At 41.3% G+C, this 17,473-nt stretch overlaps 1 non-coding gene across 1 annotated transcript; it reads left to right on the top strand.

Moving 5' to 3' along the window:
• The first annotated feature begins 188 nt into the window (after positions 1-188).
• LOC142494086 (small nucleolar RNA SNORA73 family) lies at positions 189-410 on the top strand. The gene has a single exon (XR_012801322.1). It is a non-coding gene; the product is annotated as a small nucleolar RNA SNORA73 family (small nucleolar RNA).
• Positions 411-17,473: the final 17,063 nt, after the last annotated feature.

The raw sequence follows: 17,473 nt of genomic DNA on the forward strand, positions 1-17,473 counted from the left end.
AGGGGGGGGGGGGGAGAGAGAGAGAGAGAGAGAGAGAGATAAATATTTACTTGATTGCAAAATGTAGATGGTAATTCCGCTAATGGGTGCTTACAGATCTGGTTTTAGTGAACCCCCATTTGCTAGCTGTGGATGCAGAACGCTAATATGCAAACTACATTAGTTATCAGTATTATATACGATTAAAACCAACGTGGATATCCCGTGAGGTCGCTCTCACGGGCCCTGTCCAGGTGGCGTATGGGAGCGTAGCGTCTTCTGGCGCAGTGACGTACAGTCCCCTTCCACAACGTTGGAGAGCAAGTGTGTCCCCGGCCCTCAGGCTGGTGTGGGCAGCGTCCTGTATATTCCTACAACTTCCCAGAGCCCTCGGGCAGTGATTGGGGAGACAAACCATGCAGGATACATCTGAATATGTGGATTTAAAGAAATCCTTGCAAATCTTTACCATACTGGTCTACTTATATTGGTCTGTAACATCAGCTACCCTCCAATGTATATACCATGGGAAAAGTATGGGAGGGGTGGGAAAGGAAAGTAAACCTCTGCTCAGCTAACAGGTTAGTTATTAATGGTGTAGATGAGGTGCTTGTCTGAGAATTTGCAATAAACCGAAAGAGAAAGAACTCAGTTGAAGTAGCACTCAATTATCAATGATGATTTGTGTATTGATTAAAAATAATCTTTATTCAATTTAAATGTTAAAATAAATGGTGTACAAATAAAAAATAATCTTGACATGAATATGTCAGATATCTGGGACTGCCAGTAGTAGCGGATCGCTACATAAGGATAGACCCCTATTGTCGGTCTAAGAGTAGCAGTGTCTAGTTGCTTAAGTTGGTAAAAGTAAGTAATTATACTCCCCCTTGGCCAAGGTGAGGAGTATAGTGATGTGGAACTACAGATGATAAATCTCGTCAGCTGCTTGTATGATATAGTTTAACACAGCAATTTGTGCTGTAGTGATATGGTATGTTGTAGTTTAACGCCACGTTGCTATGCAGATGGAGGAGCAATAGAGTGCAGCCTTGCTGCTTGTCCTCAGTGTATAGATGTATATCTAAAGTTTAGCCATATATACAGCCCCTTGCTCTGAGCCCCCTGTGGTCGCAGTTACCATCAGGGGCAGTTAGATAGCAGTGAAATGCTGTCAGGGCAGTAGGAATTGCGGATGTAGGATACTACCTGTGTATCAGCTGTTTGGACAAAGTTGCACACGTGTGTTCCGCTCCTAATCACTGCAATAGTTGTTGCAGTGGAGTGTTAGGTTAGCTGTCTTGTCTATAATGATGGCTTTCCAAACCATTCACCTCAATATCGCAGCCATAGTAATATTAAAGTCCACCACTACTGAAGTACAATACAGTTGTACAATACAGCATTTCACTGTTATCTAACTGCCCCTGATGGTAACTGCGACCACAGGGGGCTCAGAGCAAGGGGCTGTATATATGGCTATTCATCTATATACTGAGGACAAGCAGCAAGGCTGCACTCTATTTGCATAGCAACGTGGGCTCAGAGCAAGGGGCTGTATATATGGTTAAACTTTAGATATACATCTATATACTGAGGACAAGCAGCAAGGCTGCACTCTATTGCTCCTCCATCTGCATAGCAACGTGGCGTTAAACTACAACATACCATATCACTACAGCACAAATTGCTGTGTTAAACTATATCATACAAGCAGCTGACGAGATTTATCATCTGTAGTTCCACATCACTATACTCCCCCTTGGCCAAGGTGAGGAGTAAATTACTTACTTCTACCAACTTAAGAAACTAGACACTATTACTCTTAGACCGACAATAGGGGTCTATCCTTATGTAGCGATCCGCTACTACTGGCAGTCCCAGATATCTGACATATTCATGTCAAGATTATTTTTTCTTTGTACACCATTTATTTTAACATTGAAATTGAATAATAAAGATTATTTTTAACCAATACACAAATCATCATTGATAATTGAGTGCTACTTCAACCGCATTCTTTCTCTTTCGGTTTATTACCCTCCAATGTAGCAAGTATATTAAAATATGCTTGGCAAGCACAAAATGTTTTTAATTGCTATTGGACAATTTAGCTGTATGACTGGTTTTTATTTAGCAATATTATATCCATATTTAAATGGAATAAATACTTGTTTGTGAACCATACATAACCCTTTCAATTTGAACAGAACCTATGTAATGTAGGCACCCCTTTTAACTGGCCAATGAAATATTGAAAATGAGTAACATTTTCCACCTTTATCATGAAAACATTCAAAGTTTAAACAACGATTAAAAAGTTGTCTTATTTTTTTTTTTTTATCTTAAATGTCTTATGTTTACACCATTCATTTAATTTGTCATATAGGGGCCAGCACCTCTGCAGATGCATTAAATGATAGAAAATACAACTTGTTGCTTGTTCTGCATATTGACAAATGAAAAATGTACTTATTTTTTTGCCTACCTGGAATATTAATAAATCTAAGCTGGAGTTCATACAAGGCCAACATCTGCGTACACAAAGTCCTTTTGGATGTGTTAGCTTGACTAGATTGTTTGCTTCATGTAGCAGAGCTGGTTGCATGTCATACTGACAATCCTACATCACTTTCATACAGGTATGGGTATTTACAAGCTGTGTTCATATGGTTCCACCTTCCGTTTGCAAACCCATCTCCAATAAACAAGGTCAGGATTTAACTGGTCTGTACCATCTTCATTCACTGCTGCCTACTTGGAGGGGTTATAAAGGCACAATACAACCAATAGATAAATAGTGGCAATACAGGAGCAGAGCACCAACAAATATGTGATTGTCATTGTCAACTCATTAATTCACTTGATAGAGACCTGTAACTTAAGCAGTGTACTGTAACATTTAATATACAAATGTCTTGTAATTGGTATAAGAATCTGCCCAAATGGACAACTTTAAGGGCTGCCTTTGTCAATATAATTGTACATTCCTGTTATCTTCTTTTTGAGTAATTTTAAATCCCTGCGTACTTTGTGCCATTAACATTCTGGCATCAGGGCCACATGGTTGCTAGTTTAATGTAACAATGACCTGGTTTAAAGTGTTTTCCTTATGGAGTCTGCAACCCGTGTATGGTGCACAACTGGCTTTGACACCAATGTATCCTATAGAAACGTTCATTAGTTCCTGCAGTAAAAGTTCAGAAGTTCCTTCTTAAAAATTAAAAGATTTTTATTTTTTATTAGTTTTTTTAATATGAAACAATATAAATACAATAATTAAACATGCATAGTAGAATGAATATATAAAATATTTAAACTGCTGAATACTGTAAAATCATGTTCAGCAGGGGTGTGCAAACGGGGGGGGGGGGGGGGTTACAGAATCCCTGCGCACTTCCCGAAAGCATTTAAATTAAATGCCGGGGAAGCGGCAACGGCCTCTAAACTTACCTTGGTTCGACGACTTCTGGAGACGCATCGCCATGGCAATGCGGCATCAAATGGTAACGTGATGTCATAACACCCAGTATGTTAACCAAGGTAAGGGGGGGGGGGGGCGCGCAGCGAGGTGGACAGACAGCTGGGAGGTGCAGGAGAAAAAGAATTTGCTCCTCTGATCTACAGTATATAATATGAATCTAGCATGAAAAAAATTAACTTATTAACTAACCCATGACCCTCTCCTTCCACATAACAGCTCATATTATGTAAGAATTCTGTAAGAACATTAGACATTGCCACAAAATAAAAAGATACCATCTTCATATCTGAGACCTTTTAATTTCAGAACAAATGCATTTGGGGGGGAGGGGGCTTGAGTATTGCAGTGGGCCTGGAGCTGCAGCCTGAGAGAGGCTGGGAAACGTGAGAGGGAGGGGAAAGTTTAAATCACGGGTGAAAACAGACATGTATGGGAAAGGATACAGGAAGGCAGAGACAAAGAGAAAATGAAGTACGAGAGAAATACATAAGTGGGAAAAGAAAGATGAGAGCGCAGAGACATGAGGGGGACCTGCACATGTCTAGCTACGCCACTACATATATCCATAAATGTATAGGTTTTTAATGTCCCTTCTTTAACAACTAAATATGACAATGTCCTTGTTTGCAGTGCAGTTATTATTCTCATGTATTTATTTTATTTATAAAATGTTTTACCAGGAAGTAATACATGGGCATACGGATCCATAATGATTTTCAGTTAAACACAAAGGATGCCAAACTGTCAGGAACAGAACATGGTATACGCCAAAGCAACACCACCAAAGGTGCAGTCTTATTCTGTATAGGACTAAATTAACTATTAATGATAAAGTGATATATTTTGTAAACCATTCAGACAAGTATATGCATTTTTTTTTAAACACGTTGACAGATATTTGTCATTGTTTTTGGCAGTTTGATGGTGTTTAGAACCACCATAATTACTCAGCCCTGTGCTTTAGTATGGATATATACAGTAATCCAACACAAAACCTGATTCACCATTAGTTAAATTGCTGGTGCTGGCTCATACAGGAATAAAAGTTGTTAAATCAACTTGGACACTCTTAAATCATATGACGGTTCTCCTGCTGGAGACATGATCTTGCCAGCTGAAGCGCCTATTAGCAGTATATACCTATGTATGAGTTAAAAAAAGTTCTCTGTGAGGAAGAAGTGGGGCGAAAGGATGTATGATGATAATATGCAGTCATGTGGATGCCGCAGCAAGAGAGTGTAAAAGCTACATGCTGTAGCGTAAGCATCAATGTCTAAGGCTGCGAACCCGCTGCGGCCGGCGGGGCGCACGGCCGCGAACCACCAGACCCTTGCCCGAGTGGTCCCTGCCCCCGCTGCCTCCTTCCGGCAGGGCTGACTACGTTCTGTGACGCGTCAGCCGGGCGATACTGCAAGAATCTTGTGAATTTCGGCGTTGACGCGTCACGTGGTATGCGAGTCAGCCAATGGGGAGGAGGGGAGGGACGGAGCTAGGTGGGAGGCGCCTTGGGCGGGGAGCAGGGAAGGAGCTGCGTGTTATTAAAGTGTGTGTGTGTATGTATGTGTGTGGGGGGGTGGACGGCACCACGATCAGAGCCCCTCCCACTCCCTCCAACTCCCGCCCCCCTCCCTATCCGGCTCCCTACAGACCGCATATCGCGGTCTGTGTCTGTCAGCGCCCCGCCTGTCTGCAGCCTAAGGAAAGAATGGAAACCACAAATAAAACATTGTAACCATTAAACCACACTATCAACTGTTTTAAATAATTTTATTCTGATTTTGTTAATACACAATTAGATAAAAACATTCTACTGAAAATTCTCCTGGAAGAACTTCACTGGTTCTTTAAAGAAGAACTGTTTGCCAGCAAAAATTGAGTTATCAGCATACAATGATGAGACTTCTGTGTTCCAAATGATATTCCATGATTTAGCCTCTAATATAATTGTATTGTATGTCTTTATTTATATAGCGCCAAAAGTGTACTCACCGCTTCACAAAGAATACAGTATAGGGAATTTTAAAAATACAATAGGTGCAGCAAAAATCAGACAATGGGAAAGGAAATCCCTGCCCCGAAGAGCTTGCAATCTAATTAAAAGATAATCTCCACTAATTGACAAACTAGTCAGGATGTTAGGCTAAACGTAGTGTCTAGCCACATGTTGCATAAATCAAACATGACTGCACTGACAGATAAATATCTGTCCTCTTTTTATTTAGAATACATATGGTATTTCAGGCTGAATCATGGAATGGAATACAGATGGGGTTGGAGACTTGGGGTTTGGCATCCCTTTCTCCGGGCTACGGGTTTGTCCCTGAAATCTCCGGGTGGGCGGGTGGTCTGGACGGCAGTGAGCAGTGATGCGCTCACGTCAATGACAGGAGCCGGGCGGCAGAGGATTGGATGGCTGTGGTGGAGCGTGCTGTGTGCGCGCACACGAGCGCTCCCAAGTACCCCCAATTCGGAAGTCAAGTCCTCCTTGACTTTCATTGTCTCCACTGCAGCCAGCTACAGGTCACTCACCTGTTCCTGTCCTCCATTGCGATGCCACGCTGCTCACCGAGTCACACTCACTCCGTCCTCTCTGGCTGTCCTCCTGCTGGGACGGCTGCTTCAAGTGCCTGTTCCCCTGCTTCAAGTCTGTTTATTTATTACTATGATGCACTGGGAGATAGTGTGTGTGCGTGCGTGCGTGCGTGTGTGCATGTGTGTGTGCAACTTTTGGCTGCTGCTGCCGCCATTAGTGATTCAAGATGCTTTCCACAAACTTGGCGTTTTCTGAGATTGTCATCAGCGTTGTTTATAAATAATAGAAATGACATAAGGTAATATACAATTCCATATACCATTAACGCAGCAACTGTACCTGCAACAGCAATGTCTCTCGGCATCTCCCCTGCACCTACTGTCAATATGGCTGTGCGGCGTCAAATGGCGCTGCGTTGCCATGCCAACGGGAACGTTACATGATGTAACAGCATCACGTGATTCCCGTTGCCATGATCATGAGATGCCACCTGATGTCATGACGTCATGCGGTGCCACGTTGTCATGGCAACTTGACGCCGCGTGACGTTGCATAGCGTCCCGTTGTCATGGCAACACCGTGTCATTTAAAAAAAAAAATCTCCGGGTTGGCCGTCAGTCGAAGGTGGCAACCCTGAATACAGAGTTTAACACAGGTGAAGTATCAGCAATCTCCCCCGCAGTTGTACAGTGGCGGCCGACCTGAGTCTAAATCGGCTAGATCCGCGATTTTCAGATTATCCCGGTTATGTGCGGTTTTGTTTCGTTTTCGCCCGGAGTGAACTGCGTTATTTTCGCGCTCGTGATATTAGCATTTGTGAAAAGCTTCTCGCTATCTGCAATACTGCAATACCATGTAATTACTCGGGGGCGTTTGCGAGCTGTTGTCTTGGAAGTCTAATACCTTCGCGGTTCAACCTACATCAGTACACAGTCTGTGTGTGCGCGCGCAGTAATTGTAAATTTGCATATTTAAAGTATACATGCATTTGCAGTGCTGTTCTGCAGTACAGTACAGTATGTCTCATTTGAAAATTGTTGAAACACATAGGCGTGTACTGTACTGTAACAGTGTCACATTTCGGCATATACAGCGCTCTCCCCTCGCTCGGGATAATTAACTGCACTGCAGGGTATTTCAACTTCTTATCTTCTGTGCAATGCAGTACATCTCTCCCACACCATTCCTTTGAACGTGTGTCTGGTTTCAATCACATTCCTGCTTGAGAGCAGGAATTTACTGCGCATGCGCTTGTAACTTCGCCCACCACTGCTTGCTTGAGTGAGTGAATTTTTTTTTTTTTATTGTAATTTTTTTATTTTCTCCACAAGTAGTTCGTAGTGTATAGATGGTCACTGCAGCAGGAATTCAACCGGAAACATGAGTAGTTAAAAACAGCTTTATTAAACTAGAGTGCTGCGCATCACAGAGAGCCACTCTGACGCGTTTCGTTCCTGTGTGGAACTTTATCAAAGAGTAATGGTCTCTCACACTGAGGTCAAATATATACACACAGATTCTTATCCTGATTGGTTAGCATATAATTGTAAACAGGTAATAGTAATCAGTGATTTGTGTAATTGGTATTGGAAACACCCTATACAGACAACAGTGTGTATGATAGAACAACAACAGAATTAAAAATATATCAAGTAAACAATACACAGTTACATATAACTTAAAATCACAAACAGTGAGTTGCAGCATCTATGATATAAAAGTATATATCATATATAACACAAAATAGATAAAGTTTCAAAAAATCATTGAGTCATTATAACTCTGTGGAGAATGACATAATATTTATGAAAACAAAAGCATAAAGTGGCAACAAAACGATGCCAATTGTGAAGATAAATGCAACTATGCAATATTCATAACTCATGGAGGAATATATACATTTATGTATCCAATTATGCATTATATTGTGATGCATAGAAAAAATGCATAGAAAAGATATGCATGAGATGCATATAGACACACACTTTAGAAGCACCGGACAACACGGGGTTCACTCCCCCACAACCATTATTTTCTCCACAAGCCTGCAAAAACCATCTTACTGTATTACGATATTCAATCTGTGCTGTACAGTAGCTTTTGTCTGCGACCCTGTGAGTTTGACTGCTCATGGTTGATTTGTGTGCTTTTTACGTACTGTATTTGGGGGTGTATTATTATGATGAACTGCCTTTTGAAATTAAAGTATGTCTTTAGCTTTGAACTTCATGCGTCTGTCTTTAATTTTTGGAATCTTGCCATTGTGTTTTTAATCCGTCCATAGCCGAGCTTCAAAGCCTCACTGCGCCTGCGTGTAATCCTTGTTCAGATGGGAGCTATTTAGCTGCTTACTGCGCATGAGTCACCCAACCCCCCCCTCTCCACAGAGTCATTCGACAGACACCTCCACAGAGTCATTCATTTTCTGAAGTTAGTCATTGTGTTTTTAATCCGTCCATAGCCGAGCGTCAATCGCCTCACTGCGCCTGCGTGTACTCTAAGCCTCTTTGAGATGGGAGCTAGCTGATTACTGCACATGACTCACCAAACCCCGCCCCAACCCTTTGAGGCTTTGTTTATGGTAACACTTAGGAAAATCCCTTCTCGAATTTGAAATGTAAATCTGATTTGCACAGCATTGTGAGAATTGAGAGTAAAAAAAAACATTAACTGATTCATGTTGTTTTGGCATTCATTCTTATTCATTGGTGTACTGAAGGGGTGGGTGGGGGGGGGGGGGTTGTGGTTTTTGTCAATGATTATGATTACCAGGAATGTGAATAAATATTTATTTTATTTCATCAGGAACAAAAAAATACAAATATAAAAATAATCATGAATAATACATAATGCAGTCTTTATTAAGTTCTTCTGGCAGATTGAAATTGTATAAACATTTAGAAAACATTTGTAAAACATGGAGACACATGAATTATGCACATTTATAAGAATATTATGTAATAATATATATATACACTGTAATGTATAATATATGTATACTGTATATATATATATATATATATATATATATATATATATATATATATATATATATATATATACACAGTATACTGTACATAGTAATATTATTTTTTCCGTCGTTATCTTGTTCCTCATTCCGTGTACAGTACAGTAGTTCATTGAGAGAGGAGAGGTTTTGTGTACATCAATACTGCTGTTTATATACTGTACATTTGACTGTACAAACAGATTAGACTGGACACAACACCCCACCTCCCCACAGGCCACCCTTTTTTCCTGAAATGACAAGAAAACAAAATTAGTGCAGTTACTGTATGTGCGAACTGTATTATGGCATTGTGTGATATGTAGTACTACTTTAGATGGCTGGTGCTGCTTTCTCTGAAAAAAAAAATGACCAGTTAGTAGGCAGTTACTGTACTACTGTCAAACTAGTCTACTCTATACTGGAACTACTGTATACTCTGACTACTGTTAAATACTACTGTATGTAACCTGATGGCTGTTGCTGCTCTCTCTGTAAAGAAAAAACTGTAACTACTGTATACTCTGACTATTGGGAAAGAAAAAATCTGTGCCATGCTTACCTGTATCATACTGTACTTACAATACTACTGCACAGTACTACTTTCCTGATGCTTGCCCATTACGCGCGATCAAAATGGGCAACACAGTCGCAATATGATCTATATATTTATTGCAGCGTTCCACGGTGAGTACATCGTTCCAAAAACTCATTATGCCTTTCAACAACTCGTCCTTTTTGGAGGGTTTCGCCACTTTCCGGATATGGTCCTTCAGCTGATGCCAGACCATTTCGATCGGATTGAAGTCTGGCGATCTGTCATTGGAAAAAAAGGACAATTAGTTTAAGAGATACTGTACACTGTAAAAACAGTGGGGGAAAAAATGAGACACCGTCTACTGCACTTACTCCGCTGGCGTCTTCACCCAGTTGATACCACGCTCAAGGATATGCGCTGTTGACGCGGTGTGCTTCGGATCGTTGTCCTGGTAGAAGCGGTGACCATTCGGGAACTCGCGTGTGATGTATTTCAGGGACAATGTTGTCTTGGAAGAAAGCTTTATTCATTATTCCTATAGCAAGAAAAGAAAAGTGCTAAAAAAACTGCACAATAGTACAGTACAGTGCATACAGTAAGGTTACACTAGTAAAGTACAGTGCATAAGGCTACATTATATTTGATATATTTTACCTTCAAAGATGACAATGCATCCTGGTCCACGCCTAGAGATGGCACCCCACACATGCAGCTTCACGGGGTGTTTTGGCCGTGGCTTCAAAGATATGCGGCCTTTTTTGTGGAATGCAAAGCTTGCAAATCTCTCCAGCGACACAGTAGACTCATCAGTGAAGATGCAATCCTGGAAAGTCTCACCACTGTCGATCCATGCCTGGGCCTGGACCACTCTTTTGATTTTGTTTGCGTCCCGTATCATGGGGTACGCTCTGTAATGACAAGGAATAAATAATGTTAGCGGTACAGTACAGTTTCCTAAACAACACTTTTACCTCCTGTACTGTCCAGTACTAGCCTCACACGTCCATATTTCCATCCAATGCTGCGTCTCATCTTCTTTATGCTGGTCTCGGATACAGCGAGGTTGTGATTTTCCTGCATATACAAAATATATACACTGTTGTAATATAAATATAAATATACAAAATATATACACTGCTGTAATATAAATATACAAAACATATATACTGTTGTAATATAAAACAAAAATATTAGATACAGTACTGTAGATGTACAGTACATTTTTGGATCAAATTTTTTTATCAAAGTTTTATAAATATAAATATACAAATTGTATATACTGTTGTAATATAAATATACAAAATATATATACTGTTGTCATATAAATCAACAGAAATAACAAAAATATTAGATTTAAATGAAAAAATATTTTTTTTAATAGTTGTATAAATATACTTACGCGTTAGTTACCCTTGGTGCTCTTTTGCGGTCTCTGTTTTTTCCGTGTGCATGATAGCTCACGGTGGTTGCTGGCACAACGATGCCAGAAGTAGCTAACCAGCGTTGGATAGCAGCAATTCGGTGTCCGCTCGTGTACATGTCCTTAATTCGCATGCTGAGCTCCTTGGAAATCTTTTTAACAACCATTGCTGCGAGTAAAAAGAAATACAAACACAAGAATGTATATTCGATGTTTAGTCGATGTGTATTCAATGTGCAGTGAATCCACAAAATGGATGGTGTATTTATACGGTAATGCCATAAAAGGTTACACACTTTGCATAGCCCACCACTCAATGATCTTTATCTGTTTTGACTTGCCGTCCTTTTATAAAGGAGATGTTGCGTTTTGCTTATTTTATGAATAAAGAATTTGTTTTTAAAACGTGACTGTAAACCATACTGACTGACATAAATGTTTTCACACATGTAGCAGTAAACCATACACCTGTTGATGTTTTGAACTGCTGTGCACTTAAAATGTTTCTACATTGTACAGTATTTGTAAATAAATGTTTTTGTACTTACTCCACCAATAAAAGAACATGTTGATTTGTTTTACATTGTTCCATTTGCTCCTTTGCTACTGTAACAAAATACAGTGTTTCTAGAATGTCGAGGCATACTGCACTGTATACTGTAGGCATGCTCAGTATAAGAGTATTAAAAAAAAATAGAAGACACAAACTGTACTGTATGTACTGGCACTGTATACTGTAGAAGACACAATGTATGTTATACATGTAGAATAAATGCATAGTTTTTATTTTTTCAGGTTTATTACACAGTATACTGTACTGTATATAAAAAAGTATTGTACAGTATACTGTACGGCCGGAAAACATCAGCATACTGTTTCAGGTACAGTATTACAGTATTCTATCCTAATCAATAACTATGACCGCTAAACTATAGACTCCTGTACGTGTTTTTTTTAAATCCAATTCAGCAGGCATTGTTACACAAAGCGATATTATCCATCGAAATCCCTCCATTAGCCGTTTTCTTTTCTGAGGAAAAACAAAAAAAGGTTTTACTGTAATGGTCAGCCCCCTAAAGAAGTTCCCAGCCAGTCCCACCAATAATTTTTCTCGGGGGGCGTCTCCTGTTCACATGCGCATGCGCCTACCGTCGATGTAATGACACGCATACTGTATGCGTTTCAAGAAGGTTCCAATGCGCATGCGCCTAGCGTTCCACCAATTGTTCAGTATCTGCAGTACAGTACTGTAGAAGCCGCTCAGCCAATAATATTGCTTACAGGAGAATCGCTTGACTTTTGAATCGCACCGATATTGATACTGTATTGTCAAAATAAAAAAAAAACACAGAAAATAATACGGCAACAATACTCCCCATAGAATTTCCCATTCAGCTGGCGCCAGCGCCGGTCCACTGCCAGTCCAGCGTTCTTGATCATCCACGTCGATAGTTTGCAGCGGGACTAGTCCACCTGTAGTCAGCTGATGAGGCTGGAAATTGCTTAGGTACATGCAAGCTTGATCGAAACTGCATGCGAAATCCGGCTCAGGGTTGTCACTGACGGCGGGACCGTCATTGGAAGCCGGTGCTGGTGCATTGCTTGGCAGCGACTGTCGTTTCTTAGTTGGTTTTAACACGACCCTTCGCCTTTTGTCGTCATCATGATCATAGATACAGGAAAAAGCTGGTGATACACACCAATACCCTCCAACAAATTGTGGCTCAATACGATAAAAACAGGGATCGCTACATAACCTTTTCCTTATTGCACGCTTCCACGTATGAGGAGCTGGTGAAAATTTGTAAAAGTCATAGTTTCCGACAAAATACTGATAAATTTGAACAACTGTTGCCATCTTATCCTCTGTTGCATTAATCGCGGCCCATATCAAATACGCGTAACTTCTGTCGGGTTTTTGGAAAGCGGGCTGCACTTGAACACTCATGGCGGGTGGGTCTCTGGAGAATACTGTAACCGAAACTGGTCTTTGTCTTTCTTTAATATGAAAAGCCTAAATTGATACATTTTTGCAACCTCTTCCTTCAGTCTCAAGGCCAAGTTACAATAGCACACTGTGGTATCTTTTTTAAACGAAACACCTGCAAGTCGACACATTACTGAAGCGCATGCGTATTACAATTCATGAATATCTGCCATCTGGCGGACATGAAAAAAATTGCAACCTATTAAATCCGAACCATTCTCAATAAACGCATCAACCGCGCGTCAGCCGCGCATGACCCGTGGCTGGGAACGCAAAATGAACGCGGCATGCGCCAGGTGAAGTGCGTCGCATTCCAGGAAAAAGCCTGGGAAAAACCGGCGATGTGTTAGACTCAGATGTGCCGCAGCAGTAGCTGGGAAATCCCCCAGAGCTGAACCAGTGCTTTTCATAGCTATGGAGACCTCCCGGCTGAAAGACATTTACAGTTTTATGCACCAGTAGAATCAAAGATGATTGCCAGGGTCGTCCAAAGGAAACCTCTGATGTCGTCGTGGCTTCCTATTGGTGCGTGGGATTGAGGCAGAGTTTGTGGCCATTTTGATTTCCTACAAAGTAACAGAAATATTGGCAACTAAAAAGGTACATTTATAGAGAGCCAGGTTTCTGTAACTAAGAATAGTGCCGGTCCGCTCGGGAATGCTCCTTAATCCAGATTTTGTGCAAAAAAGTAAATAGGTGGGATTGCTGCTTTAATGCAATTTTTGATGGAATATACAATGCTCCTTAAAAGAAATAGAGTATAAGAGACTTATATTTTAGAGTGGTCCTATAACACAGGTGATTGTGATGGTGACTTATATTATTGATGTTATGAGCAGGGCAGCTGTGGCTAATAGAAGGTGATGGTGACCTACTATTTTATGTGTTATCATTCCCAAGAGTCATTTAATAAACAGCAACATACCATCTTCTGGCATTTAGTATTTTTCTATAGTCTCAATAATACATCAAATTCAGATAGAGGAATATGCAATAAATTGCAATATATTTCTTCTCTAACCTACAATTGCTTTTCTCTTGAACCCACTGAGTGGTGTAGAAACATGTACCCCAGTTGCTAATCTGTTACAGGAATCAGAATACATACTGGTATTACATACTGTTAAAACAACTGATTCTCTGTAAAGAAACAGGTATCAGTCACTGGCAAATTGCACCCATAAATCTTATCCACTTGGGTATCTATCACTTCTAGATACACAAGTGTCTCTGTTATTAGAAACTTCTATGTCTTACTGTGAACAGTCATCAAGTATCTCTCTTTATTTAGACACTATTTGTCACTTTAAGACAAGCAGCTACATGTCGCTATTTAAACACACAGGCATCACTCACTAAGATGGCTATCGGTTACCTTTAGATATACAGGCATCAGTCACTGTTAAGATAAACAAGTAGCTTTACTGTTAAGAAATAAAGGCATCTATCAGTGTTTAGCCACATTGCTATCTGTTTGTTTTGCTAGGATAAATTAAGCTTGTACAGCACTGTATTAAATGAAAACGATGAGCAGCACAGCAGTTAGAAAATTAGACAGAGAACACCAGGGAAATTAAACCACTTTACAGCCCACAGGTAATGAAAACCACAAGATACCACACTGCCTTGCTCGCGTTCAGGATATTCAAAATATTGCATCTGCACCTTGAAATGAGTCCTTGGAAATCTCCCTCAGAGGATCATAATATGGTATCACCCAGTTAATATTGGCGTTATACATTCTGGACATTAGGACATGTTTTAATCCTAACTGGTATGCTATGTAGGATTTATCCAGTTATACGTCTTGTCATTGGGACCTGTATACCTTTATATCTTCACATAGACACCTGAGGGGATCCATTTGCGGACATTTGTTCTTCCGTCTATATAGACTGGTGTCTGCCATTTATAGTTTTTTGGAGCATCACGCAGTTTCCTTGATAATATTCGAAATAATGCACTTGGGACTTCCGGTATGGTGCCAGAGAGGATGGACGGGAGAGGCTGAGCTCTCGAGCAACCCCACAGCACACGCTGTTTAAGGGCAGCAAAAAATGATAAATAAAACTCGACGCTCCCATAATCAAGGGGAGAGCAGCTCCCCTCCCCAAGCACATCATCAAATCCCCCATGGCGCTGAAGCAGCAGAGAGAGGTGAATGTGGGGAAATAAAGAGCCTTCCAAAATGGCGGTAGACCACATAGACAAGGGAGCAGGGAGAATCAGCGGAACAGTACGGGGCACCTGACAAGGAATCAGGGTGATAGTATGTAGGTGAAGTGAAAATAAGCGCAAATTAATTATAATCGTGCAAATGTGAATAACTATAAACAGACTTGTGGTGCAGCTCCCAAGAGACAAAGGGTTTTTTTTTGTCTTAGGCTGAGTCCCCAGTGTCCCCGGCATGCGCGGCGCACAGAAGGTACGTTTCTCTATGGTGCCGGCCCCAGTATCCGCCTGTGCGCCCCGGCGCGTTGCGCGTCAACATTTTCGTAAAGACAAGAATTGTGTCTTTGCTAGTGGTGATGGAGCGCTGGCCACGTCACGGTGGCGGTTCAGCCAATGAAGGCGAACCATCCGCATGATGTCATGGCCGTGCCCCCACGACGCCCCCACCCCGTCACGATCTTGACTTTCCTTCTGAAGCTCAAGCAAGAGCGCAGCTTTCACCCATGCACGCGCCGCCAGGCTGACAGCAGCTGACAATGGGGCCGTAGCCTTAGGAAATACAAGAGAGTACAAAAATTGGGGCACAAACACAAACAAATAAAGTGTAGAAGAGTGTTCAGTGCAGGGGTGATATATGTGAAGATATAGGAATGGCTTACATCAGGTGAAAAAATGGGCTCTTGAGCTGCAAAACCTGAGAAGACTTCCACTTAGGAAGAAGGAAAAAAGACAAACAAAAAATTTAAAAAAGAGCCTCAAGGTATAAAAACCTAGGATGGGTTTCATGCTTTGGTCCCTCCTGGTCCCTGGTGTGGTCACCCGTAGATGACCACAACAATTCTGGCTGTGTGCCAGGGTTTTCAGCCATGTTACAGTGTAGCCTGTTCCTCCAGCGTCTCTGTGCGGCGAGCTGCTTGGCGATTCGCTCCGATCCCGTCTCTGACTGCTGTGACGTGACTTGGGACTCAGATGATCACTGAGCTTCAGTGCGGGAGACGGAGGGCAGCCGGGCACATCGAGGGGACACTGTGGGACAAAGAAACTTGGCGATAATCTTGGCAATAATCCAACGCGTTTCACTCTGCAAAGAGCTTCCTCAGGGATAGTATGCAGACATGGCCAAAGCAGTAGCAAGAGAGCTAATGCCTGCACTGAAAAAGAAATTTGTAGAACTGCAAAAGTCCCTGGAAAATGTCAAACAGGAGCTCTCCCTGCAAAATGTAAGAATGTGAGAGATGGAGACCAGAGTGGGAGATCTGGAGGATAACTTTGGAGAAACACAGAAGGATGTCCTGGAATTAAAAAAGAAAAATCAAGTCCTGGAAAACAAGGTAGATGCCCTTGAAAATAGATCCCGAAGGAGTAATATTGGAATCCCAGAGACAGCAAAACCCTATCAACTTATGGATTTCGGCTCCAAAAGGCTACTGGAGACCCTGGGTCTACCTCTCAATTTAGCTACAATCAAGATGGAAAGGGTGCAGAGATTGGGAGTGACAAAACATCAAGGAGAGAGACCAAGAGCAGTGATTGGAAAACTGCTGGATTTTAGCGAAAACAACAGACACCTGCGGGCATACAAAGAGGCAGGAGGAATCACCCATGAGTGCTGAAAGATATTAATCTTCCAGAACAACTCGATCGCAGTCTAACAAAAGGGAAGCATTTGGAAAACGTTGAAGCTCTCTGTTTCAACAAAATAAGAGATTCATGCTAGGATCTTCACGGCAGAGGGAGTAAAAATCATCACAGAGGAGGGAGCTGCAGAATAGTATATTCTGGCCTACCATAAAGACATTGAGGACAGACAAGCTAAGTGGGACCATGGATGCATGCAGGAACCTTATTCCCAGACCAGGGAAAAATACATTAATTAGAAATCCCCAAGGAAATGTCTAGAAGAGCTGAAATCAGGCATAAGTATTGTGATCTAAATGTGGTACTCATAGATATAAGTGCATATTCAGGAGTTTAACCGCTTATACAGTACTAGATATTTTCTTTAATCATTGTGCATATGGAGGTTTTAGCCCAGATTCCCAGATATCTTTCCAGTCCTCTCTGTCAATGTCTACTTTTAGGTCCCTGGCCCACATTACCATATATCAATGGCCAGGAATATTTGCTGCTGCTTCAATTATAAGTATATTGTGGTGATCAGACCCTTCTGGTTGGTCCCTTTTCTGCAAAGCTACTCGAAGTTCGATAATTCAGGAAATTCGAGTTTCTTAGAGACTTTGGGGCCGATGCAGTAACTTGCGAGAAGGCTGAATTTGGCTGTTTTATTGCGAGATTGGCATGTAGTATGCAGTTGATGGCGGTATGTGTGCGAGTTAACTGAAAAACGGCATAT

This window comes from Ascaphus truei, chromosome 4 (assembly GCF_040206685.1).
Source record: "Ascaphus truei isolate aAscTru1 chromosome 4, aAscTru1.hap1, whole genome shotgun sequence".
In the NCBI taxonomy this organism is placed as follows: Eukaryota; Metazoa; Chordata; class Amphibia; order Anura; family Ascaphidae; genus Ascaphus; species Ascaphus truei.